This window comes from Mus caroli, unplaced genomic scaffold (assembly GCF_978045245.1).
Source record: "Mus caroli unplaced genomic scaffold, Mus_caroli_1 scaffold_9, whole genome shotgun sequence".
Taxonomy (NCBI): domain Eukaryota; kingdom Metazoa; phylum Chordata; class Mammalia; order Rodentia; family Muridae; genus Mus; species Mus caroli.
The window spans coordinates 130100996-130116237 of NW_028227264.1; the positions used below are offsets into that span (position 1 = coordinate 130100996).

Genomic DNA, 15242 nt, shown 5'->3' on the forward strand with positions numbered 1-15242 from the left:
TTTTAAACAATCCATCACAGACAGTTAAAAAAAAAACTTTTAAAAAGTTTATCAGAGTCCTTTATTCTTCATATCTTTTTTCTTAAGATTTATTTATTTTATATATGTGAGTATACTGTCATTGTCTTCAGACACACCAGAAGAGGGCATCGGATCCCATTACAGATGGTTGTAAGCCACCATGTGGTTGATGGGAATTAAACTCGGGACCTCTGGAAGAACAGTCAGTGCTCTTAACTGCTGAGCCATCACTCTAGCCCTATTATTCCTATCTCAAAGATTTACCAAGAGTAAACTCTCATTCAAAGACTAGTCCAACCCATTCATATCATACAGAAATTTGAAAGGAAGTTAACTCCTAGAGTCACTGAATTAAAACAGAAAACATGTGAAGTATATTTCAGATTCTTATGTATATTATGTATGTATTTATGTATGTATATTGCAGATCTGTATGTATATTATGTGTGTATGTAAGTATATTGCAGTTGCCTTGATGAGCGTGTGCTTTTATATTATTTCTCCACTAGATGTCAGCCTCACACAAGAAAATATCAAGATGTCCCATGAACATCAACTCCTCTCACAAACCTGAAGCCATTCAGAGTAAATTTCAGATTCCAAAATATCAGAATTGTCTGGCAAATAAATATATTTTAACTATATGAATAGATCATATTTTCTGTCAACATAGCAGAAGAGATGATGGTTAGACATTCTGTATTATATTCTGCATCCTACACATGTTTTTTCAAAACTGTAACATATCTATAATTAGGATGTTATCATTTCTATCATTAACCAAACTTTCCTTTTATTTAATATGTGTTCACATGAAATATCAAATAATTGTGAATCTTATAAGAGATGAAAATGAAAACAAACTATTTTAAATATGAGAGAATCAAAAATATCTTCTAGGACAGTCTTTGTTTCAGTCTTGGTGTTTGCAAAGTATTTCCCATGTAGGTTTTTTTTCTCTCTTTTATTGAAAATGTTGTTTTTAATACACCATATCTGAATTACGCCCCCCCCCATTTCCCCTAGTTCTTCACCTCCCTTCCCATCTAGATCCACACTCTATCTGCCTATCAAAATATAAATAGGCGTGTAGTGGATAAAACAAACAGGAGAAAAGGAGCCCAAGAAAAGTCACAAAACCACATACAGTTGCAGAGGCCCATTTGTGCTCACACTCAGGAATCCCTTAAAATCACAAAACCAGAGACTGTTGGGTTTTTTTTTTTTTGAGGGGGGGGAGCGTTGGTTTGGTTTGGTTTGGGTTTTGGGTTTTCTGTTAGCTCTCTACTGCTGGTCATGTAGCCTACCCTTAAGAGTAGTTTGTTTCCATAGTGAGATGTTTTGAAAAAGAAACATAAATTACCACTCTCTTCTATTATTCTTTAAGAGATCACAAGGTGAGAAAAACTGCTCAGTGCAGCACAGCAAAGATTGAGACCTATATGCTAAGTGTGGAGGGGAAATAGACTGAGATATACTGAGTAAACCTCCCTATCTCTTTAAGGGCATAAGGATAGGTAAGATATGCTAGAAAAATTCAACGGGTCACTCTGTTCAGCTGAAGAATCCTCATTGTCCAGAGACATCCAACCTCTAGGAACTTCTTTATCTTATTTTTTAAGGCTAAAATCAACCCACCCGTGTGTGTGTGTGTGTGTGTGTGTGTGTGTGTGTGTGTGTGTGTGTTTCTCATTTCCATTTACAAATAATTCATCTGTATAAGGCAAATGTTGATTTGAAATTAGCATATGTGCATCCTTCCTGCTAAAAGAGGATCTGCTCCTTCCATGCTATTACTGGCAGAAGGGTTTTTTTTTTTCCTCCCACTTTCTCTTTTAATATATGCCAAGGAAGTGCCTTTGCTAGAGGAAGTGAGAGGAAATACAATTGTGATTATATCCTCAAATCATAGATACCTCAAAGTATAATTTTGTGTTTGGTGGAACTTAAATGATCTGGGAAACTATGGCGTTTATTTTCAATATACTATTTTGTCATATAATATAACAATGATAAACATATGCAGTGATTATTCTATGTCATATACTAACCCTAACCCCAACTTCCTAACCCCCTAGCCCCCTAACCCAGGCTCCACCTAGTGTTTGGATATGGGTGTCCTCATATGCTCCAATCAACTGACAGAGGAAGCCTCTTTGATGATGATTGAACTGGGAACCCATGTACAAGTATAGCAGAATATCATTAGGAATTATTTCATTGATTTTTTTAAGTCAGTTGCGTTTGGTTCTTTAAGCCTTCCAGGCAGTGCCCAGAATGGGTTCCTTCTCTTGTTTTGTGCCTTGTTAGACCTGTCATTGACTGACCACTCCCACAAGCTCTAAGCTGTAGAGAGAATCTCTTAAATGCTTCATGGAAGCATCACCTGTCAATTTTAAAAAGCCAATGGCCAATGAACTAAGGCAGGAAATAGGAGGTGAAACATCCAGCAGAGAGAGAGAGTCTTTGTCTTGTTTGGGCGAGTGGCTCAGTGGAAGCAGTGGCTGAGAAAGTAGAGGGGCTTCCTGTATGAGATTAGTCCCGTGGATCTTTAGAGGAAGACCTGCTCCATTACTCCAGCATGGTGGATCCCAATGAGAAGAGACAGTACATGGTTTTAAGGTGTTTATTGTCATGGCGGAGAGCTGTGATGAAACCTTACCCCCTTTTCTCAGGGTGGGCCTGAGGTTAGGGAAGGGCAGGTAAGAGGGTAGTAGAGGCAGACAACGGCAGAGAAAGGGAGAGAGTAGAGAAGTAGAGGCTGACCATAGCCATGTGGAGAGAGGGGAGAAGGGAATGCAGAGAGGGGAGGAGCAAGAGGGCAAGAGAGAGGGGGGCAAGCGTAAGAGAGTAAGAGAGGGAGAAGGGGGCAAGCAGCCCCTTTTATAGTGGGCCAGGCCTACCTGGCTGTTGCCAGGTAACTGTGGGGTTGGAGTCCAGACAGAATACCAAGGGCTTGGGGCATTGCCCCATGTGACTGATGGCCACAGAATTATGGAGCTGAGGCTTTGTGTCAGGAGCCTGGTGTCTGGGGGCATGGCAAATGACCTTCTGTCCCTTGCAGAAACACAGGGGTTTAATCCTAGCTCAACCAGAAAAGAAACTGTCTCTTATGGTCTCACAGTATCATTTGGGAAGATTTAGGAAGTGCTGGCCTTCTGGAGGAAATTTGTCACTTGGAGTGGGCTTCAGAATACACATCCATACACCATTTCCAGTTCCCACTCTCTGCTTCATGCTATTCAGCTTCCAAGTATGGTTTTTTGTTTTTTGTTTTTTGGGTTTTTTTGGGTTTGTTTTTTTTTTTTTTGGCCCTAATCAATCAGTCACAGCTTGATACAATAAATTCTTGTCATTTGCACTGATCTGTGTTTCAGGTGTGTTTGATCTCAACAGATACTATAACTCAAAGGATTTACCACATTACTACCTTTATAGAGTTTCTCTTCAGTGTGAATTCTTTCATGATGACTAAGACTATAGAAGTGTGCAAAGGCTTCACCATATTAAATGCACTCACAGGGTTCTTTCCAGTATGATTTCTTTTCATGCCTTTGAGAATGATTCTGATATGCAAAGGCTTTACCACATTGAGTATATTCAGAGGGTTTCTCTCCAGTATTTCTTTCATGCCTGCAAAGATAATTGGCACATGTGAAAGCTTTACCACATTCATTACACTGATGACTCTTTTTGTATGTATAGAATAATTTTATAATTTTGTCTAATGATAAAGAGGAATCAGATCTTAGTTTTATCACTTTGTTTGCATTCATGGTGTTCCCCTTCATTGTGGGTTGTTTTGCATCTTTGAATGGTAAGAGCATTTATTACATGTTTTACAATTATAGCATTCTTTTTCTATATGAAGCTTTTCACATGTTTGAAGAGAACAGGAAGAACTCAGAGCTTTACCACACTGATTGCACTCATAACTTTTCCTATAAGTTGTACCACATTTGCAAAGTGAATCAGGAAAAACAGAAGAATTTCCATATTCCTAGTATTCATGGGAGTTTGTAAATGTTCGCAATAAATTTGGAAATCTGTTGGAGTCCAGGAGTCACTTCACAAACCACACAAATACCAATCTCAGTCAGACATGGATAGTTTATTGGGTATATGTCCCAGGACTGATAAATCAGAGCTATAATTCAGACTCAGGAGCTGAACTGTGACCTTGAATTAAAAGCCTATGGGGCTTTTTAAATGTGAGATCAATAAACATCTGTATCAAGTTATTCCACCAATCAAGATTTAGGGATAGGGGATTTCCTTAGGAACATGTCTTTGTTGTACATTTATCCTGTACCAATTGGTTGGGGTATTCAACTTGCCTTATATAACTTTCATGTCTTAACTCATTAACCAGGATGTCAGTTACTCACGTACATGTCTCTTTCTGCCAACTAAGGTTGTCAATTCCCAGGAAGATCTTGGGAACTTAAACTTCACTCAACCTCTACTTAAAATGGAAGTCTTATTCTAAATAGATGTAGCTGTCTCTCTTATGTTGGGTTCTATCCCAGGGGCATCTTATAAAGGCAAATACCATAAAAACTTATACACAGGTACAGGAATTGCTGCTGGGTGGTTGCTTCAGGTCCAAGCTTACTGTGGCTAACTATACCAAGCAGTTCTAACTGACTTCTGTTGTGATTGGTTTCCTAGAGCACAGAATATAACAGAATATGCAAATAACTTGGGCATGAGAAAGTTTTCTAGTAACAGCAAAAACAACATATGAGAAAGTTTCTTAGCAACAGCACAAATGGCAGGCTAGCCAGGTAACAGTTACCTAGGTCTTAACATTCCATCTAGGCTTTAATGTTTTCCCTAGGCCTTAACAAAAAACAATTAACTGAAAACTTGAATAACACTCAGAAAATCTACTTGAAGTGGATACTACTGCATATCTTCTCATTTGTCTAGGAAAGACAGAGGTACATTGCTTCTTTCAATATCCCTATGCTCACATGGCTTGTATCCATTGTGACATATAATAATCCTATTAAAAGAAGAATAACAACAAATGAAAGGATCCCACATTGCATTCACACAATTTGACTTTTTTTTGTTCCTCATAAACATGTGCTATGGGATTAAGTTTTCTATAAAACAACATTCTCAACTCATACACTGCCCCTCTCACCAAACTTAGAAACATCTTACAAGTATCTGAGTAACTCCAGCTTTACTATGAACTACTTGCTTATTAGACGATTTTGGAATATATTTAACACCTATTCAACATGCATATATTTTGCAATATTTAAATGGTATGAGCCTAAACAGATTGGCAGTTCTACACCATAGCTCTAATGGGGTTATGATCAAATGGTGCTGTTAAGGCATTATTTCCTCCTCTTCTTCTTTTTTTTTGGGGGGGTGTTTTTTTTTTGTTTGTTTGTTTTTTTTTTTTTTTTTTTTTTGGTTTTTTTCGAGACAGGGTTTCTCTGTATAGCTCTGGCTGTCCTGGAACTCACTCTGTAGACCAGTCTGGCCTCGAACTCAGAAATCCGCCTGCCTCTGCCTCCCAAGTGCTAGGATTAAAGGCGTGTGCCACCACGCCCGGCCCTCCTCTTCTTTCTTACAGGAATGCCTTGCAAACACACCAGATACCTGACTGTGAGGCACGTGGTTTTTTGAGAATTTAATAGTCATTAAATTTAATAGTCATTAAAAGACAGTGCTTTCTTACCCTGTTGCTTTTCTTTAAAATTTCCAGCCAGCCCTAACTAAATATTTTCCTTTGCACTCGACTGCTTTTCCGAAGGTCCAAAGTTCAAATCCCAGCAACCACATGGTGGCTCCCAACCACCTGTATTGAGATCTGACTCCCTCTTCTGGAGTGTCTGAATGAGTGCATAATGAGACTCCCAGTCTTACACATGCTACAGCTACAGTGTATATTTTTTGAACTCTATGTGCCAGGACTTGTATTCTATGCTTTATAGAGATTATCTCATTGGAGAAATATTCCCATATAAAACAGCTTTAACTAAAAATATTTTGGTACTTAAGCTTTAGTTGGCTGAAAATTTTACATATATGGAAAACACATTTACTAAGGAGGCTTTGATTAAATAATGGCTCTACGTTCTCTGTTTGGACTGTGTGTGTGCATAAACATATTAAGTCTGGTAAGTGTGTTCACAGTATTTTTGTACTGTGCTCTGTTCTTCAGTAGTACTAGTAATCCTTTATCCATGGGAAATGCATAATGAGACTCCCAGTCTTACACATGCTGTTTTTCTGTGCATGAATGTTGATGATGACCTTTAACTTATAAATTCAACACAAAAACAGGTTAACACAAACTGGCTGTTTCTGGGCTCCAATCCCCCCTCAAAGTACCAAGTACCAAAGTAACAAACTGGTAATGAAGTTCTGTTACTTTAATCTTTCCCTAGTGACAAAAAAACAGGTTCTTGAATCGACCTCTATGCTTAGAAAGAGAACCTCACCTTCCAGAGTGGAACGTTTGAAGTTAGGGTCTCACTCTAGTCACTTATTTCAGTCACAGAGAGCAATAGAACTTGATGTAATACAAATAGCTCATATGCATGCACAACATGGTCCCAGTGTGCAGTTTGAAACAAAATTGTGTAATTGTTGTGACTGCCACTTGGTGTTTGTCAGACAGAGAGTTTTATTTGTTTGTCTGTCCTCCTGCCTTTTAAAAATGTTTTACACCAATGGTGAACTGTTGTTGCAGAACAGATTTGGTCTTTCTGACAGTTTCTGTCTCTACTGTTGGTTAATTTAGTTATATTTCCCTGTGTAATAGGTGTATATGGCTTTATTCAATTATTGTCCCCAAATCTTTATTATGAACTGTTTCTCCTCTTTCTTAGAAGCAGCTGGATTCCTATAATCATGTGTCTCTAGCTGTTTGACACACTGAATAGAACTGTTTCCTACTGTTTGTGATCTTAAAACAATCTAAGATATACTATTAAATTTAATGTATGGCCTTTCCCCTTGAGAGGTGATTCATGAGAATAAAAATCCTGTAAGCATGCTAAAATTTTAAAAATAGTTAAGCTTAATTTATGTAAATGTGGCAAAAATCCTCCAGGATGCTTTTAGGAAATCATTTTCTTCTATTTATATGTATAATTGAGATAATCATAAATTACGGGTAATTTCCCCTGGTTTTATAAGCAATGTATTTCATATGTGAGGGGAGATGCATCTGTGGGTCCTTGTCTGCTGTGTTGCGTAGAGCATCTAGCCAACAAGACCCCAGACTTGCACATGCTCTGCACTGCCCCAATCCCAGCCAAATGACCTTCTTAAGCTTAAGTGAAAAACGTAGTGCATAACAAACATAACAGATGTGCCTTTAAGATAAATGAGGAGACTTCTTATATAATCACAGTATAGTAATGATAAAGACCTCTATAGGATTTACAGTTGAGTGAAAGGAGCTAATATGCTTTCTATGTAAATAACACAATAAGCTGAATATAATGACCTGAAACTTGGATCTTAGACATGTACCTAAGTCTAGTACACCAAAAGAGCTCTGATTCCTAAATTTCAAAAATAGAAATCATGTGACTTTAAGGACAGTATATGATTTTAATGGAAAGTCTTATATCACTAGCTGAGTGGTTCCTCTGGCTTTTATGTCTTTGATGTCCTTATTTAAATATTTCAGAATTCTGTATAAGCTTGCATTTTTAAGTATAAATTGTATTTACAATTTTTTATTTTTAATATTATTTATTTATTTTATTTATATGAGTACACTGTAGCTGTCTTCAGACACACCAGAAGAGGGCATTGGATCCCATTACAGATGGTTGTGATACACCATGTGGTTGCTGGGAATTGAACTCAGGACTTCTTGAAGAGCAGTCAGTGCTCTTAACTGCTGAGCCATTTCTCCAGCCCCGTACTTACAAAGTTTTATCTTCTTGAATTCACGGGCTTTTCCACAAGACCATATACTTCTTACCTATCATGAGGTCATGTCTTCTGAGGCCTCTGGGTACCTAAATTTCATATTACAAACTGAAAATATCCTTCACCATTCCCTAAATCTTGCTGACCATTGTCCTTTCTGCTGCTGTTTCCATCCTAATAAATAGCAGGTGATGAGCTGCACTGAGACCCTGACAGGGAAGGACTCCAACCCTCTTTCAAAGCACTGACCTGCCACTAAGTTCTGTCTTTAACGTGTGTCTCTTTCTGGAGAAAACTGATTCGTTTAAGGACATTAGTACTCATACAATAGCATTTTACTTATTTTATTGTACTGTGGAAAACCAGTAAAGGTCACTATCTCATGTAGATGTTAAATCATGTTATAATGGTAGCCTACATATATGCAGGATGCTGTTGTGGGGTATAACCTGAAATACAATTTAGACCTTGTTGCAGCTGTCAATTGGTATCCCTTAAAAAAAGATTGTCTTGTTTGTTTCTCTTCCTTCCTTAACCTTTTAAGTGATTTGCTCCTACCTTGAGCTTTTTCTTAGGCTGTTTTCTTTCCATTTCTGTATCCATGGTCATCTAACTTACAGCTGTCTATGGGGTCGTTTTCAGTGGCTTTTTCCCTCAATCAGTTCCCCAAAGACTTCTGGTGTGTGTTTCTTCTTTTAGAAGAAGCAGAGTCATCTTTATAATTTATGATTTTTAATGTCATTATACCATATAACTATAAACTGCCCAATATTTTATATATAATGTGATGTAAAATTAAGAATTTTTTTTCTATTTGATGGTGTTTAATGATTTAGGTTCTCAATAACTTAGGCTTGCCTACTAGCTAGTTACTGACAAACAGAAAAAAGGGACTTAAAAGGGACTTAAATGTACTGTTAGGGTTCAAAATTTTTAGGTAGGATAAGGTAATTTCTTTTACATGAGACATCCTTAGTGATATTAAAAGTTACATAATTCTCTTTTTTGTAAAATTTAACAAATATATCATGGTTGTAATCAGTACTGTAACCACTACTAAGTTAAGGATATTGGTTCCCATTCTTCTACTCTAGACAAAAGTAAAATCTTTTCATTTCTTATCTACAGCTAATGATGGTGTGGGTAGCAGAGTAGTATATATGAAGATATTTAATTGATAAATATTAAGTATTTGCTCCTTTTCCTTCATCCATACTCTGTAATATGTAGGTCAGAGTCATTTTGCAAACAAGCATTCCAAACATGAAACATTCCACCTTCTCATCTTCAGAAAATATCTAAAGAAGAAAATGAAAGAAAAAATATGACATAAGTTCCTATATTCAGAGCAACCTGCTGCCAAGACAGCAAATGAAGTGGAGCATGAACACAGTGGATCACAGAACATGCTCTCTTAAGCAAATCATTAAAGATTTCAAAGTGAAAACTTGTATAGTTCTTTATTTTTTTTTTTAATTTATTTTATTTTTTTGGTTTTTCGAGACAGGGTTTCTCTGTATAGCCCTGGCTACTTGTATAGTTCTTAGAAAACATGAAAATAATGTTGTCCCAAGGAGAAACGACTACCTCATAAAAAGAAAAATTAAAGGTAATTCCAATTTAAAAAACAGTGGGAAGGTTTTTGCCTCAGGAACGGCGGGAACCATCTTGGTCCCGGGACTCCGCCGAAAAGTAGTCTGCACAGGAGAGAGTGTGCACACAGAAGCAGACAGCTTCTGGGACAGGCGGGAGCCACAGAGCTTCTGAGGCAGCGCCCTTTTCAGGCTCCAGACATCTGACCACCCTCCGGTCCACTGCAGCACGGGGGTTCCTGGCCCGGGGAGTCTCCGGACACCCACAAGGACCCACACAGGATCCCCCATGGGATCCTAAGACCTCTGGTGAGTAGAACACAGCGTCTGCTCCAATCCAATCGTACATGACCTGAGACTGCATTAACTAGGGAAGCAGATAACCCGGCCTGATTAGGGGCACAAGTCCCTTCCAGTCCACTCCAGCATCGGGGTTCCTTGTGCACTGAGTTTCTGGACACCCCCAAGTTCCTCACAGGACCCTCCACGGGATCTTAAGACCTCTGGTGAGTGGTACACAACTTCTGCCAGGAGGCAGGTTCGAACACCAGATATCTGGGCACCTTCCCTGCAAGAGGAGAGCTTGCCTGCAGAGAGTACTCTGACCACTGAAACTAAGGAGAGAGCTAGTCTCCCATGTCTGCTGATAGAGGCTAACATAATCACCTGAGGAACAAGCTCTAACCAGAGACAACTATAACAACTAGCTTCAGAGATTACCAGATGGTGAAAGGCAAACGTAAGAATCCTACTAACAGTAAATCAAGACCACTCACCATCATCAGAACGCAGCACTCCCACCCCACCTAGTCCTGGGCACCCCAACACACCCGAAAAGCTAGACCCAGATTTAAAAGCATATCTCACGATGATGGTAGAGGACATAAAGAAGGACTTTAATAACTCACTTAAAGAAATACAGGAGAACACTGCTAAAGAGTTACAAGTCCTTAAAGAAAAACAGGAAAACACATCCAAACAGGTGATGTAAATGAACAAAACCATACTAGACCTAAAAAGGGAAGTAGACACAATAAAGAAAACCCAAAATGAGGCAATGCTGGAGATAGAAACCCTAGGAAAGAAATCTGGAACCATAGATTCGAGCATCAGCAACAGAATACAAGAGATGGAAGAGAGAATTTCAGGTGCAGAAGATTCCATAGAGAACATCGGCACAACAATCAAAATACAAAACGCAAAAGGATCCTAACTCAAAACATCCAGGAAATACAGGACACAATGAGAAGACCAAACCTACGGATAATAGGAGTTGATGAGAATGAAGATTTTCAACTTAAAGGGCCAGCGAATATCTTCAACAAAATTATAGAAGAAAACTTCTCAAACCTAAAGAATGACATGCCCATGAACATACAAGAAGCCTACAGAACTCCAAATAGACTGGACCAGAAAAGAAATTCCTCCCGACACATAATAATCAGAACAACAAATGCACTAAATAAAGATAGAATATTAAAAGCAGTAAGGGAGAAAGGTCAAGTAACATATAAAGGCAGGTCTGTCAGAATTACACCAGACTTTTCACCAGAGACTATGAAAGCCAGAAGAGCCTGGACAGATGTTATACAGACACTAAGAGAACACAAAGGCCAGCCCAGGCTACTATACCCGGCCAAACTCTCAATTACCATAGATGGAGAAACCAAAGTATTCCACGACAAAAACAAATTCACACATTATCTTTCCACGAATCCAGCCTTCAAAGGATAATAACAGAAAAAAACCAATACAAGGACGGAAATCACACCCTAGAAAAAGCAAGAAAGTAATCCCTCAACAAACCAAAAAGAAGACAGCCACAAGAACAGAGAATGCCAACTCTAACAACAAAAATGAAAGGAAGCAACAATTACTTTTCCTTAATATCTCTTAATATCAATGGACTCAATTCCCCAATAAAAAGACATAGACTAACAGACTGGCTACACAAACATGACCCAACATTCTGCTGCTTACAGGAAACCCATCTCAGGAAAAAGACAGACACTACCTCAGAGTGAAAGGCTGGAAAACAATTTTCCAAGCAAATGGTATGAAGAAACAAGCTGGAGTAGCCATTCTAATATCGAGTAAAATCGACTTCCAACCCAAAGTTATCAAAAAAGACAAGGAGGGACACCATACTCATCAAAGGTAAAATCCTCCAAGAGGAACTCTCAATTCTGAATATCTATGCTCCAAATGCAAGGGCAGCCACATTCATTAAAGACATTTTAGTAAAGCTCAAAGCACACATTGCACCTCACACAATAATAGTGGGAGACTTCAACACACCACTTTCATCAATGGACAGATCGTGGAAACAGAAACTAAACAGGGACACAGTGAAACTAACAGAAGTTATGAAACAAATGGACTTAACAGTTATCTACAGAACATTTTATCCTAAAACAAAAGGATATACCTTCTTCTCAGCACCTCATGGGACCTTCTCCAAAATTGACCATATAATTTGTCACAAAACAGGACTCAACAGATACAAAAATATTGAAATTGTCCCATGCATCCTATCAGACCACCATGGACTAAGGCTGATCTTCAATAACAACATAAATAATGGAAAGCCAACATTCACGTGGAAACTGAACAACACTCTTCTCAATGATACCTTGGTCAAGGAAGGAATAAAGAAAGAAATTAAAGACTTTTTAGAGTTTAATGAAAATGAAGCCACAGCATACCCAAACCTATGGGACACAATGAAAGCATTTCTAAGACGGAAACTCATAGCTCTGAGTGCCTCCAAAAAGAAACTGGAGAGAGCACACACTAGCAGCTTGACAACACATCTAAAAGCTCTACTAAAAAAGGAAGAAAATTCACCCAAGAGGAGTAGACGGCAGGAAATAATCAAACTCAGGGGTGAAATCAACCAAGTGGAAACAAGAAGAACTATTCAAAGAATTAACCAAACTGGGAGTTGGTTCTTTGAGAAAATCAACAAGATAGATAAACCCTTAGCTAGACTCACTAGAGGGCACAGGGACAACATTATAATTAACAAAATCAAAAATGAAAAGGGAGACATAACAACAGATCCTGAAGAAATCCAAAACACCATCAGATCCTTCTACAAAAGGATATACTCAACAAAACTGGAAAACCTGGACGAAATGGACAAATTTCTAGACAGATACCAGGTACCAAAGTTAAATCAGGATCAAGTTAAGGATCTAAACAGTCCCATATCCCCTAAAGAAATAGAAGCAGTCATTAATAGTCTCCCAGCCAAAAAAAGCCCAGGACCAGATGGGTTTAGTGCAGAGTTCTACCAGACCTTCAAAGAAGATCTAATTCCAGTTCTGCACAAGCTATTCCACAAAATAGAAGTAGAGGGAACTCTACCCAACTCATTCTATGAAGCCACAATTACTCTGATACCTAAACCACAGAAAGAGCCAACAAAGATAGAGAACTTCAGACCAATTTCCCTTATGAATATAGATGCAAAAATCCTCAATAAAATTCTTGCTAACCGAATCCAGGAACACATTAAAGCAATCATCCATCCTGACCAAGTAGGTTTTATTCCAGGGATGCATGGATGGTTCAATATACGGAAATCCATCAACATAATCCATTATATAAACAAACTCAAAGACCAAAACCACGTGATCATCTCGTTAGATGCGGAAAAAGCATTCGACAAGATCCAACACCCATTCTTGATAAAAGTCTTGGAAAGATCAGGAATTCAAGGCCCATACCTAAACATGATAAAAGCAATCTACAGCAAACCAGTAGCCAACATCAAAGTAAATGGAGAGAAGCTTGAAGCAATCCCACTAAAATCAGGGACTAGACAAGGCTGCCCACTTTCTCCCTACCTATTCAACATAGTACTTGAAGTCCTAGCCAGAACAATTCGACAACAAAAGGAGATCAAGGGGATACAAATTGGAAAAGATGAAGTCAAAATATCACTTTTTGCAGATGATATGATAGTATATATAAGTGACCCTAAGAATTCCACCAGAGAACTCCTAAACCTGATAAACAGCTTTGGTGAAGTAGCTGGATATAAAATTAACTCAAACAAGTCAATGGCCTTTCTCTACACAAAGAATAAACAGGCTGAGAAAGAAATTAGGGAAACAACACCCTTCTCAATAGTCACAAATAATATAAAATATCTTGGTGTGACTCTAACAAAGGAAGTGAAAGATCTGTATGATAAAAACTTCAAGTCTCTGAAGAAAGAAATTAAAGATCTCAGAAGATGGAAAGATCTCCCATGCTCATGGATTTTCAGGATCAACATTGTAAAATTGGCTATCTTGCCAAAAGCAATCTACAGATTCAATGCAATCCCCATCAAAATTCCAACTCAATTCTTCAACGAATTAAAAAGAGCAATCTGCAAATTCATCTGGAATAACAAAAAACCTAGGATAGCAAAAACTCTTCTCAAGGATAAAAGAACCTCTGGTGTAATCACCATGCCTGACCTAAAGCTCTACTAAAGAGCAATTGTGATAAAAACTGCATGGTACTGGTATAGTGACAGACAAGTAGACCAATGGAATAGAATTGAAGACCCAGAAATGAACCCACACACCTATGGTCACTTGATCTTTGACAAGGGAGCTAAAACCATCCAGTGGAAGAAAGACAGCATTTTCAACAAATGGTGCTGGCACAACTGGTTGGAGAAAGTATCCAAGGAGCTAAAGAGATCTGCAACCCTGTAGGTGCAACAACATTATGAACTAACCAGTACCCCGGAGCTCTTGTCTTTAGCTGCATATGTATCAAAAGATGGCCTAATCAGCCATCACTGGAAAGAGAGGCCCATTGGACACGCAAACTTTATATGTCCCAGTACAGGGGAACGCCAGGGCCAAAAAGTGGGAATGGGTGGATAGGGAAGTGGGGGGGAGGGGATGGGGGACTTTTGGGATAGCATTGGAAATGTAATTGAGGAAAATACGTAATTTTATATATATATATATATATATATATATATATATATATATATAACTGTATTTTGTTTGAGAGCAAAGATGTGCTAGCCCATGTTTGCAGTGCTGTAGAGTGTCCAGATAAGGGGATCTTATCTGGACAGCTTTGTACATGTCCTGGACCTCCTACACAACCTCAGTCCCAACTGCATCCTTCTCAACTGATCGTTTAAGATATAAGTGAAAATAAATTACACTACGAATATAACAAACCAGAAATTAATAAGCCTATTAATTTCTATAAACTATTGTTTCCCAAAGTCTCTCTTTAATTGTTTATATCCTGGGCACCCTTCCGCCTGTGGGACAGATGGATAACTCCCCTGAAAGTTGAGTAATGGGCTATGCAAGCTACCTACCTTTATTCCAGGAGGAAGAAGGCTGCTGAGTGAGGGAAGCTCAGGCTGAAGTCAGGAGCACAAGGTCATTGCCCACATAGGGGAGGAGCAAGCGGCGGAGCAAGCGGCAGAGCAGCGGCTGGTGGAGTGGTGGGGCCTCTATGGGGCTGCTCAGGGAGACAGATGGGTAGGCTATTGGAGGACAGACACAGTACTACAGAAATGCAAATCCCTGTAGATCTGGAAAAGGTCTGGCCCTGGACTTGAAGCTTGAGCTGAGAACCTCTACACTGTGTACCTTCAGCACACTCTAAAATCTATGGGAGGTTCTCGAGTCACTCCAGACTTACTGGCCAATCAGAGCCTTTAGGCGGACCTGCCAGTCAGAAGAG

The 15242-nt window shown here is 38.7% G+C and overlaps 1 long non-coding RNA gene across 3 annotated transcripts in view; it reads right to left on the reverse strand.

Annotated features, from left to right (window-relative positions):
* LOC115032115 (uncharacterized) overlaps positions 1–15164 on the reverse strand; it is a 28531-nt gene extending 13367 nt beyond the window's left edge. For 2 of the 3 annotated variants that reach the window (XR_015048506.1, XR_015048504.1), the window contains exons 1-2: positions 14872–15164; positions 3542–3654 (exon numbers count right to left, since the gene is read on the reverse strand). This is a non-coding gene — a long non-coding RNA (uncharacterized LOC115032115). The remainder of the gene's footprint in view (positions 1–3541; positions 3655–14871) is intronic. The other variant, XR_015048505.1, reaches the window with a different exon arrangement.
* Between the last annotated feature and the right edge of the window lie 78 nt (positions 15165–15242).